This window comes from Pleurodeles waltl, chromosome 4_2, assembly GCF_031143425.1.
Source record: "Pleurodeles waltl isolate 20211129_DDA chromosome 4_2, aPleWal1.hap1.20221129, whole genome shotgun sequence".
Classification (NCBI taxonomy): Eukaryota; Metazoa; Chordata; class Amphibia; order Caudata; family Salamandridae; genus Pleurodeles; species Pleurodeles waltl.
The window spans coordinates 267,797,195-267,821,959 of record NC_090443.1 but is presented as its reverse complement, the minus strand read 5'-3'; the positions used below and the strand labels follow the sequence as shown (position 1 = coordinate 267,821,959).

Sequence of the window (24,765 nt, the reverse complement as noted above, 5' to 3'; positions counted from 1 at the left end):
AACAGGTCTTGGTTTGCTCCAGACTTAAAAGAGGGGGTCAGTGCTCTGCCACTGCAGTAACCCCAAAAAGAATCCACCCAAGCCAGCCTGAAATGTATATCAACTAGACATGCACAGAATCAGACAAGGAACTCTATGCTTAACCACACAAACCAAAGAGGGACTTCATGATCAACCCATGTTTTAGGAATATTCCTTAGCACTTAATTCACGAAGGATGATTTCAAGGTAAAACAACAGCATCTTGATGGAATTTGGCTGAAAGGTGTAAAGCAAAAGCAATTAGATTGACATTTGAAAATTCAGAACAAGAGTAAAAATCATTTTGATTTTGAAAATATTTAAAATCCATGTCTGTTGTAACTGAGGTTGTGTACAAGAAAACTGGTATTTTGCTCTATAGTTCTTCCAATAAGATGGAAACAATTGAATTGTGTACTGCACTGATGTGATTGTAAGAGGAAAGTAATACAAGTGGAAGAACTGAGATGTCTTTCACGTTAATTATTAATTTCTTTTGTCTGTAGTATTTGCTTAACTTTCAACATTAGATCTAGTCCTCTAAACAACTGAAACAGCCTTCTGACATTCAGCCAGTTATCATTTAAGCAGTATACAGTGTTGCTGGCATGGACAATTCAATGTTGGTATTTGCAACACAGATACAAATCCTAGTCACACCCAGTTCAAGTAATTTCGCCCTTAAGATTTGACCATCTACTGCCCAACATCAGAGTGAGCCACCAACTTTACAACAGCACCAGTAAAAGCATCAGATTACTAGAATACACCAGTCTATCTGTCACAAGGGCAGTGTGTTGACGTGTTCAAGAGCCCATAAATCATAGAGCATGTTATTACAGATCTGTAACTCAATTACACACATCAAAATTATTTACTTCTCACCACTCTGCAAACATTCAACAATGGGGACGAAAATGTTCATCCAGGACATGTAAGATGACTTTAAAAAAACAGGTCCCTGATTGAATACATACACACATATTCTTGAATAGACATTCATGGAAAGTGCTGTAAGCAGAACACAAAGAAAGAAAAGACCATTTGACAATTGTGGAGGTGCTTGTATTTACAATCACCTCACTTTTTTTCATATAAAATATTGCACTCAACTGCATAATTCAATTACACATCTGTAACAAACCATCAATGAATTATGAGCATTGGGGCACAACTCAGTGTTTACACAGAATTCTCAAGTGGCAGCACGAGACATTCATGCAGGGCTCAGTATGGATATACCCTGCGCAAGAAGCATGCGCAGAGAAAAAAGAGCAGACAGGTATGAATGCAGTGAAGAGTACAGACATTATTATTATGTTCAAAGGCACACAGATTCCACCCCCATGCAGTCCTTAGAATTTCAACAAATAATTGCACAACAAAGAAAAGCAGTAGTTATCTCCTCGAAATCATAGAAAACTTTTACAAAAAGGTCTGGCAGAGCCAAACCTGTTATTAAGAAAGCTGGGGAAGACTATTACGCAATGCAGAGAAAACAAAAACATGTATATATTTTTCCGATATAAACAACGTGCATATGCCACCCAAGAGAATCGAAAAGTGCTTCCTAGACGTACATAGTTCTGAGATGGAGGATGTAGAATACTACTGCATGGTACGGAACTGCAGAGGGCCAGCAGAATGCCTGGAGGAGGTCAATAGCTCTATTATCGTGATGACAGGAATGTGGCAGAGGCACCTAGGGTTTGCATCCTTTAGGGTTCGGACCAGTCCAGAGGGTAAGAAAGACACCAGCAGATTTACTGATCGGACATTGATGCAGACGAAAAGGAAGATTGGTTGCTGTTCAAGCTCAATCTAGGGGGCTAAACTCAGAGGCATGTAATAAGGAAGGATAAGTAGGATACAATCAGATTCACTTACCAGAGATACAAATGAACAAGGCTGACTGTCTGGAACATCCCACTCACACCCCTTTCCTCCCCATCACCTCAATAGGACAATAAATCAAAACACTCACAATAGTTGTATAAAATAGCTGAGAAAGGACAAGTGAGGGATGAAATGGCTTCCCTGCTTTACTTTTCATCTCCTCCTTTCCCAAGACATTTAAATTCAAACTGAGTAGACATTGACTTGAGTAGTCCCCGCAAATGTCATCAGTAGCAGTTTTAACAGTTTTAGGTTAATTACTGGATGCTTTACTGCAAAAACGCCTAGAATAGGTTCCGAATGTATAATAAGAACACAGAATGCAAATAAACATAGGGGCAAAAAGTGCTAACGTTGGTTAAGACTAAGTGATACATTTGACAAAGCAAGATAATGTACTTGAGAAAAAGGTAAGCCAGAGAGCCTTTAAAATGTTTACAAAGAAATGCCTCTTCTAAATATCAACAATGGCTAAGTGAGGCTTGTCAGTATGATGTTTTTACAGTACTTTGGGAATGATTAACCTTGAGACGCAAACAACCTCAATTGAATGGCAGACAAACAAGGATGAAAGATTAATTATCATTTCTCTCTCCTTAAAATCATCTATCCAACACACTACCCCTCCAGACAGAAGCTCAAATGCAGACGTTAAGGACCAGCAACTTCCATGAAGTGTCTCAAAGTATAAATAACTCGGAAAAAAGACCTGCAAAGCCATGTAGCATAACAGTAAAACAGCAAAATGTTAAAGTTATTACTCATAAATGCAAAGTGTATCAGTAAGGTGTGCTAAGCGGACGCAAAGAGCTGAAGGTCTCTAAGAACGAAATAAAAACCATGCGTCACTTCTTGTACCAAGCTCTAGTTGATCTACAAAACCAAAACCAGGAATCGTGAATTCAGGAAATGGCTAAATCTTTAATGGGAGGTTAATTTGTTTAGTTGTAGAGAGAACAGAGTCAGAACCTTGCAGAGAAACTGATAACAGAATGATGCAAGCAAAGCTCTGCAGATGAAGCAACCTGTTGCATTTTGGATTCTCGTAACCTGCTGAAACTTGAAAATGGATTAGGAGAAGGCCCGGTAAGTTCACATTTCAGGCTTGTATTAATGAATGAGTAGAAGCCACGTGAAAAAAGACAGGGATAAAAAAATCATCTTAACTAGCGCAATTTACAGCTGTAGCCCAAGTCAAGAGTTGATCCTCGACCACGTCAAACCTGCCCACAATTACTGTTTAGCAGGCTATAGTTGGATCTCCAATCGCCCCCCCATTTTGGGTCTTGTCTACTAGACAGCACATATGCTTCTGCTGAGAGAGCTACTATGGGGTAACCAAGAACATACATGAGCTTGAAGCCCTCTCATTGCTCATTATTGGTTGGCTTTCCTGGCCGACTCATTTGCTTCCTTCTTATTTGTTTTCCAAACTGTCAATCCTCTTTCCCCCCTCCCACAGAGCAGTTTCTTTACCATACTGAAAATAACTGTTCAAGTTCACAAGGTTTAATGTTAGCCGGCTTGAGTGATGCACAGTAGGAGAGCTCGCTCTGTTGCAGTGATGTGCTATTGGCTTGGCTTCTATTTTGGAAACAGCTGAAAATGGACTGCTCAGAATAAGGCTTTTGAAGGGGAAGCTGTATTTTTCCTGTGAAGCACTTGCAGACAACTACCTGCTGCTTAGAGTCTGGATCCTGTGTTAAAGCTCCTGTCAGATTTACAGAAACTGCTAGAAAATGGCACCAAATACAAAACTTTGTCATTTCCATTGGAGGATGCATGCACAAAAAAGTGATTGAGCTGAAGGTTAAAGGGCACAGTAGATACCTGAACAAGGACACCACCACCCCCAACCAGTAGAAGTGTATTGGCTGGATTCCTTCAGCCTGAAGATGGCACCACAGGCTCTTTAGAAATTCAATGATTGCATTCTTAGGAAGGGGCTGGCTGTTGATTGCTGGTCTTCCTAAGAACTACAGGTTTGATAGATAGTAAGAATAAGGTGTGAGGCTGCAGTTTCTATTTTTTTGATGAGGAAGTTTCTAGGCAGGGCCTTGCCTTTCTGTGTCTGATTCCTGCTACAGGAAAGCTGAAGGACAGACATGCAAAATCGCACACTTCATTTTGCTAATGTTTAGAAAGCTACAGACTGGAGACAGCCAGTCGCTGCCTGCCCTGAGAAGCATCACCCTACACAAAGCCAGAGTTCGGGGAGGCATGCACAAAGAGGAGCCATAGGTTCTCAACCGGAACCTGGGCTCGTTTGACTCCGACCCGTGTCCTATGGGAGGCTCAGAAGGCCACCCTCCAAGGGGACATTATTAGCTATTACAAAGGACAGAGGTCCAGACTCCGGCCAAGGGTCAACGACCTCGAAACACAGGTGCTTACCTCGGAAAAGCAATATCTTAACTCACAACAGGAGGGGCTCCTTCAAGATTCCTTCCATGCGCAATTGATCCTCAAGCAGGAGCTTACCCAGAACGCAAGAGAGGCATGGATGTCTACCAGGAGTCACATTTATTCAGTGGGCTGCACTGGTCTCGTTGGGGGAGTGTTGCTGACCTACGTTCTTTGGAATGCTCCTTTATTATATGGCGGCTCACCTCCTCATCTTGAATGACTGGTGGTTTGCTGGCTGTGATGACCGGGCCTATGCGCTAGAAGCATTGGTTATGGGACGCACTAATCTGATGCACTTGCTTTCTGGAGGGACAGTCCAGAGTTGACTGCGCTTGACCACTAGTATAGTGTTAAGGGTGTGGGCAAATGTGCTGAGGGCTACGTGTGGGCCTCCAGACTGAAGCTGGAGACTACAATGTGGTGAGGATCTCGGCTCCCGCAGGTGGGGGCCCTCAGACGGTTTTCAACTTGGAATATCGTCAGACACTGGGAGACGTCCTACAGGACGAGCTCTTGAAATCCTTTGCAAGACCTTCAAACTGAAAAATATCTCCATCACTCACAATTATTCACTTATCTCCAGTTACCACATGCTCCGCAGCCCTATCTGCCCCCTAATGTGGAGATTCCCAAATATTCCCCCTTAGAAGCCAAGTTGCTCTTGACTACATAAAAGAGCTTAAACTGTCAGACAAATACCGTATACTTGTTTGGAATGCGCCTGATTGTATGACCCGGGTGCAGGAGGCATGTCAGGCAGACTTGGGGCCGCTGGAAGATGAGGACTGATTTGAAGCACCAGCAGCCCTGTACTAGACATCAATAGCCTCACAATTTCGATTGATAAAGTTCAGAATACTACACAGAACATACCACACACAAACAAAACTTCACAAAATGGGTTTGATCCCTTTGGGCCGCTGCCTGAGGTGCAAGCATTCAGAGTGAGACCTGCTCCACACCTTCTGGCAGTATTCTAAACTAGACACTTACTGGTCTTATATATTAGATACACTGGAGGAGGTGCTGGGGTGGCCGGTCCCCAAGGACACCAAACTGATCCTACTACGTGTCAATGAGAGCACTGAGGGTAATAGATACCATCAAGCTTTGTTGCCGCTGGGATTAGCGATCGCCAAGAGACACTGGCAGGCGTGGAAATGAGCATTGGACCCTGACAAATAAATGGGCTAAAAGTATGGATCATTGCATGGCCCTAGAGAGACCAATATACCAAGGCCATGGGTGTCCCCAAAAACACACCAAAATTTATCAGGTGCGGGCCGATTATAGAGACATTCATTATAGAGGACAATGAAACATATGGTCTTTATGAGCCCATGCTGAAAGAGACATCACCCTGGAACCCTGCCTGGTCTCTGCTTGGACATTCACCAGGCATAAGGAAGAGGGGGGGGGGGGAAATCAGACAATTAGAAACTATGGTACTAAGTTGCAATGATATGAGAAATGTGCATGCAGTGGAGCAAGTAATCATAATGTAAAGTGCATGGAAATGCATCTCATGTGAGTTTTTGTTTTCCATAAACAATAAAATGCTTTAAATGACTACATCCTCCGAAAACCCTCTCTGATCACCACAGTGAATGGGGGAAGGAGCATTTCAATCACGGAATACAAAATCCTACTTTGTGGCTTCTTTCCAATGGATTTTAATGGGAAAATTAAACTATATTTTAAATTCCATTTGTGCGGAGAGGAGAGGAGATTGAGTTCTCATGGCATAAAGATATTGCAAAACATGCAAAAGTTGTTTCTTTCTATACTTTTGCAAGACTCCAGAATATTCCTAAAACCCCTTCATGAAAACTGACTCGGACTTCTGTCTGTTGACTTTACTTTTCCTTTAGAATTACTCCTGCTTTCCTTTCCATCCTCTATTACTTATCACTGTAAATTTCCGACGCATTTCTCAAGGATCACAAATTTTACATTTTAACATTCATATCCTTGCAACCAAACAATAGATCTGAGGCTCATCTATTAATACTGCTAACCAATGCATGAATTCACATACCCCCTACCACTAAAGTTCACTCTTAATCCCTATTAATTTTATCTACCACATAGAAACAGGAATAAATGCATTGCATGGTCACCATAAGAGTGTATGGCTTATCTCAATACGCAACAATAACTCAAACAAAAGCACTAACCCAGAGTGGTTTAGTAGAGTCTTGCATGGCATTAAGCACTACATCGCCTCATCGAGGGTAGTAACTGCAGTATAATTGCAATAACAATAAAATACAATATATAACCCATCCTAATTTTAAGACCATAACACTCAACAGTTGGGCAGTTAACTGTAGTTTACAGATGCTGCATAATAATTTCCCTATACTGCTTGACAGTCTTACACTCATATAACACATTTGCTATGGTCCCTGTCTATGGTCCTGTAGTGTACCAGTCCACAGCATTAACAAACCCATTACCAACTGAACAGGCATGGAATAACGCAAGAGATTCGCCTCTTGCCACCAGTCCACTACTGCAGGGTCCAACAAGCTATATACTATGCAATCGTCTTGGCATCTCACAATGACAATCAGATACAAAATATGAAAAACCATATTCTTTACAAAACCATTTCTGAACCCAGTGTAGTAACCAGCTAAGTGATTTATGAATTTAGGAAATACCAGAAAGGGACCTGCAGACTTCTTCATCCATCACACTGCTAAGTGCTGCTACCCATAACATGATAACCGCACCTCAGTAGTCAACGCACATGACAACAGAACACTTTCTACATAGGATCAAAAACAAAGGTACAACACTTTCAAACACACAGTCTACACGGTGTATGTAGTGTGCTAACCATGTAGATAAGTGCATCAGCGCCCCACACAGCGGTAGTAAACGCTATATAAATGTGGCAATACAATACATTCACTTTTGATTGGGTGGCTTATGTGCCTTGCTTTCACTGCTTACTTTTCCAGCACCATTTTTTTTGCACTCCATGGGAGTGCATTGGTTCTTCCTCCGTCTCCCTTGTATACTTCTCTTCCTGTACAATATGTGTTGCTCTGTTGCCAGTGTGCTTCTCCCTGTCCCACTCTTCTGGTTGCTTTCTCATCAAAGTGCCTCTCCACGAGCCCCTCTTTTCTGCTCTTCCACCAGCTTGCTTCTCTGCCATACCACATTGCTCTGTCTGTTTCCCCCCCACCTGCTCCAGTGTTGTTTGCACCTCTCAGCTGCTACTGTGTACCCTACACCCTGTGTTGCTCCCCTCACCTGCATTAAAAAAATAAAAGTGCACAAGCATTATTTTTAGTTACTGATCCAACTTGAATCTATAAATACAGAGAGGAAAAGGAGCATGCACCTACAAAATGTTGCAGCCGGCTGCACTGCTATGATCCAATGAGCCGCAGCATCTGGGATGATGTGCGGCATGGCTAAAAACCACTGCCAATTCCAATTGGCACCAAAGAGACCAATTTGCATTGCCAATGTTTGCTCTCTTTGGTTAATGTTTCCCATCTATGGAAATGGACATACAGGCCAGTCTATGGAACATTAGAGATGCTCTTGGACTACACTGGGCTGGAAAGGGGTTTGTTGCCCAGGGTATCTGTTGATATATGAAGTTAGAGAGCAGACACCGGGTACACAAACCACGACCGAACACCAGTAATGCACACTGATTCACATGGCACGAACATTAAAACACATGAGGCACCAAATATACAGCAACAAATGTACATCCCCTAACTGGAATGTTAGAGGCCATGAAAATGCAACTCTGAGGCACCAGGTACACATGTATCTTAGCAAAGAGTCCATTTGACCTTCCTTCAGCAACCATTTCTCAAAAGAAAGGAGGGTGAGAAGCTGCATGAAATTGGGGGGCAATTACACTGGGCAACATACAATGTGTATGCTGATCTGGATTGAGCCAGCAGAAGCTTTCAGGGAGGAGAAATAACAGTAAGAGGCAGAGGTATGCACATCCAATTTCTTGGTATCTATGTCCCAAATACAAGTTAAGAAATATACTGCACATCACTGCTACTGGTGCCCTCCCCACTAAAGCTACTGATCGTTGTTGACAACCATTTTGCTGAATGTATATGCCAACAGATCACACCCAGTGCTGCAGGGTGGACCTCGAAGAAAGCTCAGTGAGAGGTGGGTAGCAAGGCTGGAGGGTCTGACTGAAATGTGGAGAGGTGCCTTTCCAACTGCATGCATGCTCTGCACACTTGCATGAACATGATCGTCATTACACAACAGCTGAGGGAAACGTGCCTACGGTCAAACACCTGGTCAACACAAAATCAGACCATAGCCCAATAATGATGGTGCTGCCATGTGGCAGGAGGTCTACCAGGGTCTCTAACTAGAATTTACCATCCATGCTAGGCAATGCAGCCTATTAAGCTCAAAGATTAAGGTTTACACTTTCGCCATACAAACACAGTAACTGTGGGTTATGTTCTAATTGAAGGGAAGCTTTCAAAGTGTATAGAAGGAGCATCTTTACTAAAACGTGTGCCAAGATGTGCACCGAACTAGGCAGACATTTGGACAGGTTGAATGAAGAGGCAAAGTATTTAAATAGGATGTGGTTGACTTCCCTACTGAGCAGCAGCGACTGAGACAAATTAGGAGACAACCTGCTTAGCTGCACACACGTTAAGACTTTTTAATTTCTCAGAATAGGTCACCTGGCAGCCCTTAGAGGGGAAACAGACTTCTCAGATTGGCTCATGCTAGCATACCTCAAGTGAAAACAACCATTCGATAGCCAGATGGTCATTTATTTTACACACACTATCAATCTTAAATTAGATCTCTGTGAATTACAATAAACAGCAAACTCTTTTCCCCCTCCACGAGGGAGGCGTGACTGCTAAGTTATTATGGGCACAGTGCTGCTCTGCGAGTACAGATGCAAGAACAAAAGGACAGACTCATAATGCATTGATTCTATTCAAGATTAAACTAGCTGTATACCAGCTGCAGACTTGTAATGCCACTGGCAGAGACTGCCTACTTGCTGGAAATGTACTTTAAAACCACAGGGAAGACCAATCTGCTGCATACCAGTGTGGAGGCCATTACTAAAGTCCAACTGCAACCCCACTGAAAGAATATCACACAGACAATGGCCAACACCTAACCTAGATAGCAAAATTCTAGGGAAAGTGTTTGCGAGTAGGATTCATAGTGTTCCCCGAGTGCTATTTCCCCTACAACCAAAGTGTTACCAAAGCGTGTTAATCCTGGTTACAAGTAACATCACAACATACAAAGGCTTTTTCATATGTTAGACAGCGCACCAAATGACCACACACAGTGTAGCATTCATAGACACAGAGAACGCTTTTGATGCCACTGACTGGGACATTCTATTCCTAGTTCTGCAGAAGATGGGAATCTGGAGTCAGGATACAGACCTAGAATGGTGGAGTAATATTTTCACCAATCAGCAGGAAGAGAGTGCAGGGATACCTCATCCTGTTGTTGCTCATTCTCGACATGGAACCTCAAGTCTACTCTACGCAACAGAAGAGCCCAAAACAAGGCATAACCATCACAAGAGAGACCCATGTTGGGGAAAATGGCCCGCTCTGCATGGAGACCCCAAAACCTCTGCCATTTCCCCCTCCAATTTTTGCTGAGCTTGTTTTTGATGGCCATAGGACTCTGCACTTTACCACTGCCAAAGTGCTTGTGCTCACTCTCTAAAATATTCTACAATTGGCATATACCCAACTAGCATATTTAATTTACTTGAAAGTCCCTTGCAGAGTGGTATACTATACATACCCAGGGGTCAAAAATTAAATGCCACCAGTGGGCCTGCAGCAGTGATTGTGCTACACACCTAAGTAGCCCACTAAAACGTGTCCCATGCCTGCAATTGCAGCCCGAATGCAGTATCACACTGCCACATCATGATCTTGCATTTAAATCCATTTGCCAATCCTCAAACTCCCCTTTTATTCCATGTAGATCACCCCTAAGGTATTCCCTAGGTGGCCCACTGGGCAGGGTTTTGTGCACTTAAAAAGGTAGGACATGTACTTTTAAGTTTTACAGGTTATAGTAATGAAAAACTCCCACATTTGCATTTCACTACTTTGAGGGCTACCCCTCTCATAGGATAACATTGGGGATTTATTATATTTAATAAGCTCTAATTCCTACATAAGAGGAGGATGTTAAGGCATTTCTGGCACCTATGGGATTGTAATGATAAACCCTCTTTAATGGTAAAGTTGGATTTATCATTACAATTTTGATAATGACACTTTTAGAAAGTTGCCATTATCCTGCCCTTAACCCTTTGTGCCACCAGCGTGTCCTGGGTCACATGACTGGGTGTAGCTGAATTCCTCCCAGATAGTCACACAATAGTGGGGTTAGCTGTAGTGCAATGGGCCATTAAGGGGCAAGTAGGTCGTGCACAGCTCCACTTGCACCCAGAGAGGCTGTGTGCTGCCTCATCACAATAGGCCTAATTAATTACCCTGTTTTTTCACTGCAGCCAGCCTGGTGCCAGCGAAGTCAGGAAATTCTAAGAACTTTAAAGATCCATTCCATAAACATCTCCCACCTTCAAGGAGAAGAGAACCATGGTTAAAAAATAATAATAATAAATAGGACCTTCAGACCCCCTCCTTAGTTCACTACTGGACCTGCGGAAGGACTCGGAGGACTGCCTGCTGCTGTAATCTGCTGTGCACTCTACCAGTCTGCTGCTGTACCTGGAAGGACTGCTTTGCTGCATGGAGCCTGCCTTGAACCCTCAGAGGCCAGCTTCGCTGTTGAGCCCTGCCTCTACATCTGCACCCAGGACATCCAAAACATAACAGACTTAACAGGCTCCCACCACCTTGAACCCGCACATGGACCCTGCCTGAGTGAATCCTGAACCCCCAAGAGGTCTCCATACACTCCTGGACCCTTGGGTGTGGTGTTGAATGTGACCAAATGTCCACAGTTGGTGCTTTTTTTATTTCTAGGTGCTATTTTGAACATTAAGCTTTAAAAATTCATAACTGCTGTTCTACTGTTTGGATATTTATCATTTTGGTGTCAAATACTTGATATAAATGTACTCTATTTTTCTAAATTAGTTTGGGATTTTTCTTGTGTTGTGTTTTCACTTTATTACTGTTTATGTGATGCATAAATAGGTTACACATTATATAAAAGTTAAGCCCAACTTCTTTTTGTGCCAAGCTACCCAGGATTAAACATTGATTAATTTAGTGATTTTTTGCGGTTTACCCTGCAGGGCACTGTGGCCGTTACTTGACCAGGAGTTTCACCCTAATCAACCAACAACCCAGTTTCTCACACATAGCATCTCATATGTCGATGATGTCTTTCTACACATGTGCCACACTTCAGACTGGTTGGCACCACTGTTTGACCGGATGGACAAATTCAGCTAACTGTTGGCCTGGAGTACAGTACAAATAAGACATGTCTCTTCCCTCTAACTAACCGTGAAGCGTTAGAGCCCAGCCCACTAATCTGGAAAATGACCTGGTAACCTCAGTCTTCTCAATACATGGAGATACAAATACAGAGACAACAGGAAGCTGTGTATTCTCAATTCCAAGACGATGCTTCCACTTCAAATGCTTTATTATTTTTGAACATACCAATAAGGCTTGATTTCATTTTTTTCTGGACTTCAAAGACCCATTTGAACTAACTAATCCGTTGGTTGGGCAGGTGCAGTGTAGCACTAGCTGAATTACATCTACCCACAGGTGAAACTGGACTGGAAGCACATGACTTTGAAGCAAATCACCTACTAGCGACTTACCCATCAGAAAACCACAAGGTAGGTGTAAGAAATTGAATTATTTGGTGTGGGAGACTGCACCTCAAGAAATATCCGTTGTCAGGGTGAAGCCTCAAAGTCACTAAATTAACCTGAGCTCAAAATGTTGGCATATGTGGCACAGAGCAGAAAGGCTTAACGTAGGGCAATGTGTAAAGTACTTATGCAGTACTAAAGTCATAAAACAAAGCAATAAAAATCCCAGACTAGTTTGGAAAAAAGGAGAAACATTTAAGCAACAAAATGACAAATCCAATAAGGGAACTAGAGATGAATTTTTACAACTGCAGTATAAATAGCGCAAAAAAAGCTCCAATGATAATTAATGGTTGCAGTAGACCGGAACCTAGGCATTTGTCCTGGTCAAAGAATTTAACTTTTGCCTTAGTCTTGAGACTAAACCCCCTACAGGAGTACACTTCTAAAGCATCCTGAGGACCACAGTGGAGGAACTAATGCACATGGTATCAGGCAGAGGTCAACAGCAGGGCACTCCAGTTCCAGTTGATACTGTTCTGCTGGGCACTTCTAGGAAAAGGCCTTTTGCAGCTTGGTATATGCCTGTAGCCACACACGAGGTCAGCCAACTGACCTTGGAGTCCCCTTCTTTGCCCTGGATACAAAAGGAAGCAGGTCCAGTACTTCAGGGTACCTATCAGGTCACAGAGAGCAGGTCTAGTCCTCATTTGGTCTTCTGCTGGTCCAGACAGTGTTCAGAAGGTGGGTGCCTAAAGAGGCCATATTTAAGCTAGCACCAGGGCACTCCTTAACCAATGGGGTAAAAGTTCCAAGACTCTGACCTACCTACTTTTGCAGTAGTTCCAGGTTGTTTACGGCTAACAGTCCCAAAATGCCTTGTTATCAGGACATTTTCAAGAAGGTGAAAGTCTTTGGCCACACTTAAGCTAGGCTCTGAGGTCTGGGTGCGTGTGATGAGTGTACTGCATTAATCCTATTGTCTTCCCACATATAACATTCAAATCCAGTTTGAGAAAAGCACTGTACTCACAACAAACCCAGAGACAGAATTCTGGTAGGACAAAAGCAAAGTCTTTCAACAACCAGACAGGGATACACAAGAATTGTTTTGGATCCTGGTGTCTCTCTTTCATGTGTGTTCCAAGTGTTATATGTAGCTCAACAGACCTGTCAAGCAGAGTTTAAAACTATGCTGTCAAAAGTACCCTCATCCCCCTCCCTGCATATTCTACTGAACTCTGAGGAGTCATCTCTGCCTTTTCAGGACAGCCTAATGTTTTCCCCTGGGAAGCATTTTACACCTTTTTCACACCTATTCAGGGGAAATTACTGGCTAGTAGAAGCTTGAGAACCAATGAAAATCAACCTCCAGAAGCTTCAGGCAGGGAACAGGTAACTTTCTAAAGTTACTTTTCTTTATGATTTATTAAGATTCAAGTACACCATCAATTTGGATTAATCAACTATTAAAGTAGTTGGTTAGTTATTTTTCTAGGAGGTCCCATTCCCGTATTATTATTTTTATCCGTTAGCTGATTTTCTGCATAGGACAGCGAAGCCGGCAACAGTGAAAAAACCTTTTTGGTGGTAGTCACTGCAAGGACATTAACATTTAATTTCTACAATCCCTACTCTTTAGTACCATATACCCTACACCTACTTTTTAGTACCATACACATTACATTCTGGACTACAAGGTCTAAATAGGGGTAAGTTACTAATATTTCAAAGGAAGATTTTTATGCTTTAAAAACTATTTTTAAAAGGGCAATGGCCATGTTTTGCAATGTTACAGTGGTGGGTGTGAAACCATGTTTGCACTGCCATTATACTGGATGGCACAATAAGTGCTCCAGTCTACTATTGTCATACAACTCCAGGCACTCAGGTGCATTTTGTACCACATACTAGCAAATTGTATGCAAGTTAAATATGCATGGCTGCTGAAAGTAAAAAAAAAAAAAAGAGGTTCAATGACAGGCAGCCCTGGCCGAATCATATTAACTGTCCTACCTCCGTGTCGCTTCTCCAGTAAGTGCAGCCCGTGTCTGTCGAACTCTGACCCCTGTCAGAAGTTCAAGCGCCCTCCTCTTTTCTCTTTCTCACTTCCCTCTCCCCGCTGCTGCTGCCCCGCCCACCTTTTTGCACCGTTTTGTCCCCTCCCGCCTCCCAGCTGTCCTATCCTCCCCCCTCTCCCTACTTAATGGCAGCCACTGCACAGTAGGAAGAGCAACCCCACTGACCTGGTCAGTGAACTGCTCTACCTCTGTAACACCTCCAGTAAGCGCAGCCAGTGTCTGTCGAACTCTGACCCCTGTCAGAAGTTCGAGGCCCTCCACCACCCGCAGGATCCTCCCTGCACCTCATCCCTTGTGTCTAGTGGGAGAGCTTTGCTCTTCTGCTAGGCTGCCCAATGGCACTCTGCCTCTTTTTACTCTATCTTCTCCCTTCATGCTTTTCTGCTTGCCCTTGCGCTTTCTGTGCCTTTTGTATCCGATTCTTCTTTTTTTCCCCCTGTGCTTTTTACTCTCATTTTACGTTTTTGTCTCTTCCGATTTTTTGTCTTTTCTCTTTCTCACTTCCCTCTCTCCGTCGCTACTGCCCCCAAGACTCTGCCCACCTCTTCACATCGTTTTTCCCCCTCCCACCTCCCAGCTGTCCTCTCCTTCCCCCCTCTCCCTACTTAAAGCGGCCACAGAGCAGACGCGCTGCTGGCGCGCCGAAGGTAAACCCGTCTGCGCCAGACAGCAACCAGCACCAGGACCCCTGGACCTCCCACCTGCCTCCTCTACACGCCAGCAGCTCTCCACGCATTCAACCTAGGACGCAACACCAGCCGACACCCACGGACCCTTCAGCTGCCTCCGCTGCCGCCAACCCTACACCACCACCAAGACCTCCGACCCAGCACAACCCACCTGCAACACACACTCACACCAAAGACCCTGAAATGCATCCTCCTCAACGTCCGCTCCCTCCACAAACATGCCCCCAAAATCTGGGACTTCCTTGACAGCACCACCCTGGACGTCGCAACCCTCACCGAAACCTGGACCGGACATTGCCATCACCATTCCCCAAAGATACAAGATCACCCAAAAAGACGGCCCCAGCCGCCCCCAGGGGTGCGTGGGGGAAATCACCACTGTTCACAAGTCTAGCATCCGACTGAGTACACACACCCCGAAGCCTGATGGAACACCTCCACTTCAAACAAGTCCAAAGTCCACCTTCAGGGGAACCCTCATCTACCGCCAACCCGGGCCCTGCGCACCTCTCTGACTCCATCACAGACAGTATCACTGCGCAAGCCATCGCAGCCTCCAACTACACCCTGCTGGGAGACCCCAACTTCAACCTCGACAACGTACAAGATCCCAACACCACATCCCTCCTACACAACCTCCACAACATAGGGCTCTGGCAGATCCTAACGGAACCAACGCATTCGGCAGGACACACCCTCGACCCAATCTTCACAACAGGAAACTCCACCACCTTCAGCCACACCTCTAAACTTCCACTGACAGACCATTGCTGCATCTATTTCACCTTCAACACACCATCACCATCAACACACCATCATCATCAGACCCAAACACCAAACATCCAGTAGAAGCTGGACAAGAATCACCAACGACCAGCTCACCGCCATCCTCGCCAACTCCACCGCCCCCCAATCGCACGCAATGACGAGCCAAACATCGCAGCCCGCACCTTGCACAAATAGATCGCCGACTGTGCCAACTCCATAGCCCCCATCAAAAATAACAGCAGCACCCACAGCAAGAAAGCCGGCTGGTTCACTGCAGAACTCCGAGAATCCAGACGCACATGTTGAAGCCTCGAGAAAATCTGGAGAAACACCAAATCTACAGAAGCCCAAATCAACTTCAGAGCCACCACCACCATCTCATCAAAAGCACCCAAAAGAAAGCAGAAAAAGAAAGAATCTCCTCACACGCACACAACAGCAAGGAACTCTTCAGCATCATCAAGGAGCTCGCCCAACCCAAAAGTGAAGCAATGGATATCCCACCCTCACAAGATCTCTACAAACTCAACACATACTTTCACCACAAAATCAAGACCATCTACAACTTCAGCGAGGAAACCTACGTGCAGAACCCCCGCCACCAAAAAAACAACAATCACCAATTGGACCCCCCTCACCACCAAAGATACACTGAAGAGAATGAGGACCATATGGGCCCCCACGAACCCATGCCCCTAGCACATCTTCAACAAAGCCACTGAAACCATCGGCCAAAAGCTCCGCCGCACCATCAACTGCTCCCTTGCAGATGCCTCCTTCCACGATGACTGGAAACACGTAGAGATCAACCCTCTCCTCAAGAAACCCTCGGCAGACCACACTGACCTCAAGAACTACAGGCCCATCTCCCTGCTCCCTTTTCCAGCAAAGTCATAGAGAAAGCCATCAACAGCCAACTCGTCACCTTCATCGAAGACCACAACATTCTTGACGCCTCCCAATCTGGCTTCAGAAAAAACCAAAGCACTGAAACAGCCCTCCTGGCTGCAACGGACAACATCCGCTCCCTGCTGGACAAGAGACTGCGGCCCTCGTCCTGCTCGACCTCTCGGCGGCCTTCGACACAGTCTCCCACCACACCCTGATAAGCAGACTTCACGAGGCCGGCATCAGAGACAAGGCCCTCATGTGGATCCGATCTTTCCTCTCTGGCAGAAATCAACGAGTAAGACTTCCCCCTTTCCTCTCGGACACCACACCTACCACCTGTGGACTTCCCCAGGGATCCTCCCTCAGCACCACGCTGTTTAACATTTACATGGCCCCACTAGCCGCCATCGTCAGAAACTACGGACTCAACATCAAATCTTACGCTGATGACACCCAACTCATCTTCTCCCTATCCAACAAACCCAACACAGCCAGACACAACTTCCGCAAAGGAATGGGAGCAGTCGCCAACTAGATGAAAAGCAGCTGCCTACAACTCAACGCAGACAAAACTGAAATACTCATCATGGGCCCTCAACCAGGCGCATGGAACGACTCCTGGTGGCCCTCCACCCCTGGAAGCTCCCCCACCCAAACGAACCAAGCCTGCAACCTGGGAATCATCCTGGACTCAAAACTCAACATGGACCGCAAAATCAACTCAGTCGCATCCACCTGCTTCCGCACCCTCCGCAAGACATTCAAATGGACCCCCCTCGGACACCGAAAGACCGTCACACATGCCCTCGTTACCAGCAGACTGGACTACAGCAACGCGCTCTATGCCGGAATCAACAAGAAACTCACCAGCAAACTACAGAATATCCTGAACGCCTCCGCCAGACTGGTACTCGTCCAACCCTAACACTGTCACATCTCCAAGCATCTGCGCACACTACAATGGCTCCCCATAGATAAAAGAATCACCTTCAAGATCCTCATCCATGCACACCAAGCCCTCCACGACACCGGACCAGCCTACCTGAACAGGCGACTTAATTTCCACGTACCCCACAGGAAAATATGCTCAGCCAAGCTCTCTCTCACCGAAGTACCCCGCACCAGAAAAAGAAGAGCAGGGGAACGCTCACTCGCCACCACAGCCTGTAACGCCCTTCCGCCCCACCTCAGACAGACTACACCCCTCCCCAACTTCACCAAAAAGCTGAAGACATGGCTATTTGAAGACAGGGCTATTTGAGGAACCACCACACTGATGGACGCTCCAGGCCCACCCCGCCCCACACACACACACACACACACACACACACACACACACACACACACACCTCAACGCCTTGAGACCCTCACGGGTGAGTAGCTGCGCTTAACAAACACTGACTGATTGAATTGTGGGTGTGAGGCTTCTATACCCTCCTTGTTGCACGTTACTCAGAGATACAGTCTGCCAGCAATTGTAAATGGCAGTCTCAGTTTTTTTGGGGGATTTTTTTTCTCTAAACTTTCAGGCAAGCCGCACAGTAAAAGCACAGTGCAACATGAATAGAAACGCTGACAAAGCCAATAGCTTGCATAGGTGAGACTTGTTTCCCAATACTTATTTTGTGTAGCTGGCCATCTGAAAATAGCAGCTGTGATTCAATTATAGAGGAGTAGATAAGTATGCCACTGAAAAAAGGATATTCATCGTCAGTGACGCCACTTGCATTTGTAGCTGATAATTTCTGCATAATTTGAAGCAGAGAACACTAGCTGAATCTCCTGCTTTCTGGAATGGGTTTTGCAGCCAGATGCTGGATTGTCACCTGGATTTATTTTTTCACACTTTTGCTCTTTTGTTGTCACGACTGGAGAAATCAGAAGCTGGCACCAAGGTGGGGAACGTGGTGTGTGATCTGGGAAAGGAGTTGAGGGTATAATATTTACAGAAATTCTACTAGGCTTAAAAAACTAAAATATAGTATTTCACAACAAGTATGACAAGTGGGGTTTTATTAACTAATGGAATACTGGACAGTGAAGCCCTGGGTTGCAGTATTGCTGCTGGTGTTGTGAACTTGAAGGTCCTGATGTACAATCCGTTGTCAATTCTCCACCTGGAAGGCAAACATTATCGACATTAATGACAATGCACCAGGAAAGCCTGTTTACAATTGCCAAGTAAACATATTCCGGTGCTCATTTCCAGCTAAACGGACCTTTCGATCCGATGTTGGTGCAAACACACTTTAAACTTATATCAGCAATAACTGTTTGACATAGAGGCTGAGTTATCTTCTGAGTAACAAGTCATGGTTCTTGCCACAGACGAGGGAGGGTTCATTCACCCTATGTATCATGAAAACAATAGTGATGAGCGCGTCTGATGTGAATGATAAACACTCACGCATTCTCGAAGCCTCGTTGTGTGATTAGTATTCAAGAAAATATTGTGCCTGAATAACACATTCTGTAGATGTCAGCAAAAGACCCGATTCAGATGACAATGCTTGTTACAAATTCCTTGGTAGAAAACAACGTGCATGCTATGTCTATTCTCAGTCAAACAAAACAAAAACATAGGAGGGTGGTCTAGGGGAAAAGGCAATGCAACAACCTGGGAGGAGGGCAGGAAAAAAAATAGGGAAAAGTAAAACCATGGCAGGGACAAACCAGAGCAACTACACCGAAGGGCATGGGACAAACAACTACAGGTGTGGAAGGACATGGTAAAGAAAATTGGTGTGAGGGGACAATGCAACAGGAAAGCAAACCAACAACATTGGAGGGTTGAGGCAAAGCAATGCCTGGGCAAGTACGTTGTTGACTGGGCAAGTAACAACAAAGACAGTGACATATACATGCACTGCTGCAACTAAGAGAAAAAAAATAGTACCTCCAAAGTATGACGAGCAGTGGAAGGGCACATACTGGACAAGGAAGCAATATTTGGGCCATGCTCCAGAAGAGAGCCAAACATACGAAGAGGAAGTGAAGTCTGCACACATTGATCAAGACAGAAATAATTGAGAGGGACCATAAAGCCAACCAAATGTAAGCAGTGGGTGGGCTCTAAGCCCACTGTAAGAAAACAATGACTCAAAAGCAACAGTGCATGTGTGGTTTCAGACAAGCCGTAAAAAGAGGAGCAGAGGCACTTTACCACAGAATAGCACAATTAAAGTGCACAGACTTCTATAGCTAGCAAGAATATAGAATCAAGTATAAAGCAAAAAATATGGGGTAAGCACGCAGAAAAGGCAGATTTCCTACAGCAGGGTACCTCCACAGCGAGCTGGGAATCACCATGCCAAATGAATACTTAGTTTGCACTAAAAGGCTGGGATTACCTAGTACAGTCCTGTTCAGCACAGCAAAATACTGTCAGAATAGGTCTCAGAAGAGATTGCATTGCATAGGGCATACCCACCTAAGCTACCACTCCACAGTGATGCCACCCAATATTCTAGCTAACAGGTAGTAGATACTCACCTCGCAGCATGATGTGTAGAGCACTGATCATGAAAGACAGGTAACTAAACGACTCATACACACCAAGCTGGCACACTGAATGTAATGCGAATGACCTCACACTTAAGGAAACTGATGCAATTAACTTTCAAATGAAGTTAAATATCAAACTACACTTAGCACTTTGACAAGGATGATTCAGAAAGTACTACTTTTTATTAATTTGAGAGTGTGTGTTGTTTTGTGACGTTTTTGCTTATAAGTGTTAGTACTTATTAGCATAGATATTGTGAGGTCATAGCATTGCAGTGTTATGGATTGGGATTCTAACCTTAACTTACAAATTGCATATTAATTAGTAAAACTAACTGCATGTAAACTGTATTTTAAAGCTTATTACTAGGTTTATGTTTTAAAAAATATGATAATGTTTTAAAACTAAAACTAACTATAACTTCACTTTACTCTTTATTTTTTAAAGTGAGTTTTTCAGTTCTTGGCCAAATACATACAAGCAACAGTTTCATGTGTCCAAACACTATGAGCAGGAATTCAACACTGTGCATGGTGTTTGCCTATGCATTGTTGGGGTAGGCCACAAAGCTTGGCTTCCAGCAGGAGGATAAACCCTTCATCCCAGCACATGGACTTCAGAGCAGTGAGGGAAGGCAGCAGACGGCCGGGCTCTGCACCAAACCAGCGGCATATGACCAACTCCCTCTGTGTAAGACCTTGCGGCCTGAGGGTTTGGGTAAGTTCTCTCTGCCCCTTTATGCCTTCATTTTTAGCTACATGATGCTGAGTGCGCTGTGCTGGGTAATAGCAGCAAACCCTGAATTTTTAGTTTGACAGCTTTCAAATGCACATTAGATTTGCTAATCTGCAATGCATTGCGGGAGAAAAAAAAAAAAGTTTCCTCATACAATGGTTTGTCGAATTTGCAAATCCATGAAGAACTGTGAAGCAACGGTCCAGATATATAAAAAATGTAACCTCTATGTCGAGGTCGGAACAATTTTTTTAAAAACAAATTTCTCAAAATACATACTGAATAGATTTACAACATTTCAAATAGATGCACTTCCTTCAGTAAAGTTTGACATGCCAAGGCTGGTGTAACGTTCTTCAGCAATGTTTTATAATGAGGAGTAAAATAAATATATATATATATATATACACATACATATATATGCATACATATATATATATACATACATACACATATATAGATAGAATAATCACATAACATTAAAATGGGAAATGTCACTTTTGGGATGCCCCCTGTTTGTGTCTAGCTTGACAGATCTGTAAAAACTTGCCCAAAAAAACTAAGGTTGATATACTTTTTCGGAAAGTTCTGTGCAGATTCTTCATACAGCATCAAAGTTATTAAGAAAATGAAAATGTTATTTCAACAGAAATTCAGACTTAACCATAACTACGGAGAGAGGCGCTAACCTCTGCCTTTGAAATTGTAATGTAATCCTTTGTTGATCATCGAGCAAGTTGACAAACATAAATACATGAATCTCGAGGAAGAATTTGCAATATGCACTGTCATCAAGGCCAGGAAGGCTGAAATGTGATGGCATTACTGTTGGCTTTAACAAAATAGATGCAAAGGATACCAAAGCATATCTTTTCTCTTGGAAAAAATGACACTGAGAATATGAACAGTGTTCTTATGCCCTGTGGCACACACTGATGCTGTGAGGCACTCTGGCAAAGTCTTCACAAGACTAGTTCGGTAAACTATTACCATCAGCTGCAGACCCATCATAGAAAGGATTGCTGGAACTCCAACTGTATTTCTGACAAACAACGTCTCCAGGTACAAGGCTGGTGAGCGCCGCTGGGAGTTGAACTGGAGGAGATGATATGAGGGACAATCTCCCATTGACTAGCCACTACTCTCCTTTAGATATTTCACTGAGAATAGCGTATTTATTAACAGTTGTATGCACAACACAATTTAATTTTAAAATGCAGCCTGAAAGAAATGTAACAAGCATTGTAAAAGCCAATTCTCACTCAGGTGAAAGCAATTAGCTTTGCCAATGTCTTTTAGCCATGTGACTTGCCACATGGCTAAGTGGAGTGGAGTGATGCAGGGTGAGAGTGGCACAGAACAGTAGGACTGTGGGTGTGAGTAACTAACGAGCCTGCAAATAGTGTGAGAGCAATATGAATAAAAAGCTGTAAAACATGAGACATGCAAATACATGCAGTGTCGTGAACTGATTCATTGTAAATAAGACCCAATGTAAAATAAAAGCCCATCTTTTGAAAGCAAGAAACCAAAATGGTAAAATGAAAGTGCATCTTTTGAAAGCATTCTTTAAAATGAAAACATCTTTTGAAAACATTTGGTTTACCACCCTTATTTTGTAATTACAAAACATAATTTAATGTGCTTGAGTGGTAATCTCAATTTTACTTAGGTGTCAAAAGACCCGGCAGATAGGGTGAAAGCAACATAAATAAGAAGCAGTGGCACACCAATGCCGGCTGGCGTGAAGACGGCCCTCATTATGCCGCAGATTGGTTCCCTGGCCGCGCCCCTCTCGCTGAAGCCACCATAGCTGCTTGCGGAGACTGGAACACCGAGCACCTCCAACTGTGAGACAGTGGAGCATCTGCTCCTCCCTGGTGCCTCGATTGCCCCTTGGGCGGGCCGCCCTTCCGGAAGGGGAGTGTATATGGTTAGACCGAGGGCCTTAGTGGAGGCCACCCCCAGGGAGCACAGCCCGGACTGGTAAAGGAGTGAGCTAAACAATGCATTGAATGTACTGATTTTATGAGCAGGACTCGTGGTCCGGCCCAGTCATAAGTTTTGAGTGACTTGGGCCTCTTGGGGGCGGTGAGGTTACTTATCCCCTGGAGGAAGGCCAGGGCAACTTCTTTTTACGGGGATTCAACAAAGGAATACCTGCCCACCCACCCGCATTAAATATGGTGATTAGGGGTGTGTTACACCACAATATAATTGTCGCAGGGGCTTATGAGACTTACAAAGCGATCCTGCTTGGTTGAGCATAAGCCTAGGTCTAAATTTTAACAGGCCTGCAGGAGCTAACGGTCAGAGCCAATGGGGCGCTGACAGTATACTGCAGGAGCTTATGGTGCTGAACAGGAAGGAAAATCTAAAGGTTGTAGCCTGTGACCTAGAAGAACTCGGTACATAGGTGACTGGGTTATCTTGTGGGTTGGAAGCAGACGCTTGCCCAGAAGTAAAGGTTGTGCCGGAAGTGAAAGGTCATCTGGCGGGCTGGAAGGGCTTGAAGCAGACGAACCCAGAACAGGAAGAAAACAAATAGTACAATGGAAGTGCAGGGGCACCCAGGGGGCTGGAAGCAGACATTTGCCCTGAAGTAGAAGGTAAAAAGGTCAAACCGGAAGTAAAAGGTCACGTCCAGGCTGGAAGCAGATTATATGCTTGCCCATGGCACGAGGGCTGAGGCAATTACAGAGCACTGAATGTAGGGTACAGTGCTCATGGGTATGGGTAGGAGCACTGAGTGCACGGCACAGTGCTTGTGGGTAAGTTAAGGAAGGCACAGGTTCAGTGAGTAAACAAAAGATATGGTGTGTAAGGATCGCTGGTAGGTTGGAAACTACCTAAATAAACTACAGCCTCAATTCCTCCATAAAGTTTAACCAGTGTGGTTGGAGTTTGTGAGATACAGGAAGGCGACCAAGTGGGGGGAGCCTCCACTATACTAGAACTGAGGAAGCTACCCCTGAGACCCCACACAGCAGGATAACCTGCAAGCACATTCCAGCACAACCAGAGAGGACGGATGACCACTTGTCAAAACTGTTTCATGGCAGCTGGGATGGTGTGTAGGCAGCTTTTGTAACGCTGCAGGTTTCTTCTCTCGCCCCATGCCAAAGCAGCCGAAACTGGTGACTGAGACTAGAATGCTGCCGGCCTTCGACTGAGGATTTTCTCCCGTGCCACCCCGAATGCCAAAACCAGAAGTACAGTAGGATAATTTCCACTGCTGGAGTATGATTCATGATTTTGATTGCTAGAAGCAAGGTAAATTCCCCTGATCTAGACGCATTTGAATGCAACTGTTTTGGCAGGCACTAACAACCTTATGCACAGAGAGTGGTACCAGGTCATAAGCAGCATACAGAAGATTGACATACAGTGCTGGATGGGGAGAGCACATCGGGGGGGTATTGCTGCAACTGCATTTAAGACTGTATGTGGGACTGGAATTATGCCGGGTAAATCCCTGAGAGGTACTACCAAGACCAGCAAAAGGACCCCCATCGGGATGCGCACTCAGTTGGTTGGCAGTATGAGTGACTGGGTAGAAGCGGAGCACACGTGCATTGAGTATTGGCCGTCCTCTGATCAGAGCAGTGAGAATGAGGAAACCTCAGCAGGCAGTATAATTCGTAGCAAACGTTTGCGCCTACTGGAGTGTCCCAGGGGACAAAACAGGACGTACATCTTTGGGCATCAAGCTTACAGAGTTCTTCCCTCTCCAATAATAAAGAGACTGCACCAAGCAGGTCCTGTGTCCAGGGCTCCGAATCTCTCCCCCCCCTTACACAAGAAGACCCTTCAGGGGAAGCAGAAACAGTTGAACAATCACTACAGGGTATCAAGCATTTGGCAACTGCTGAGGGTCACTTTTATCAATCACTAAGAAGCAGTTGCCCTCCAGCGGGAACGTCCAGTTCGCTTGAGATTACAGGTCCCTTGCAAAGACTG

General features: G+C 44.5%; 1 protein-coding gene across 1 annotated transcript in view; it reads right to left on the bottom strand.

The window, feature by feature from the left end:
- CDC73 (cell division cycle 73) overlaps positions 1–24,765 on the bottom strand; it is a 515,645-nt gene that overhangs the window by 463,666 nt on the left and 27,214 nt on the right. The gene's annotated exons all lie outside the window — the stretch shown is intronic.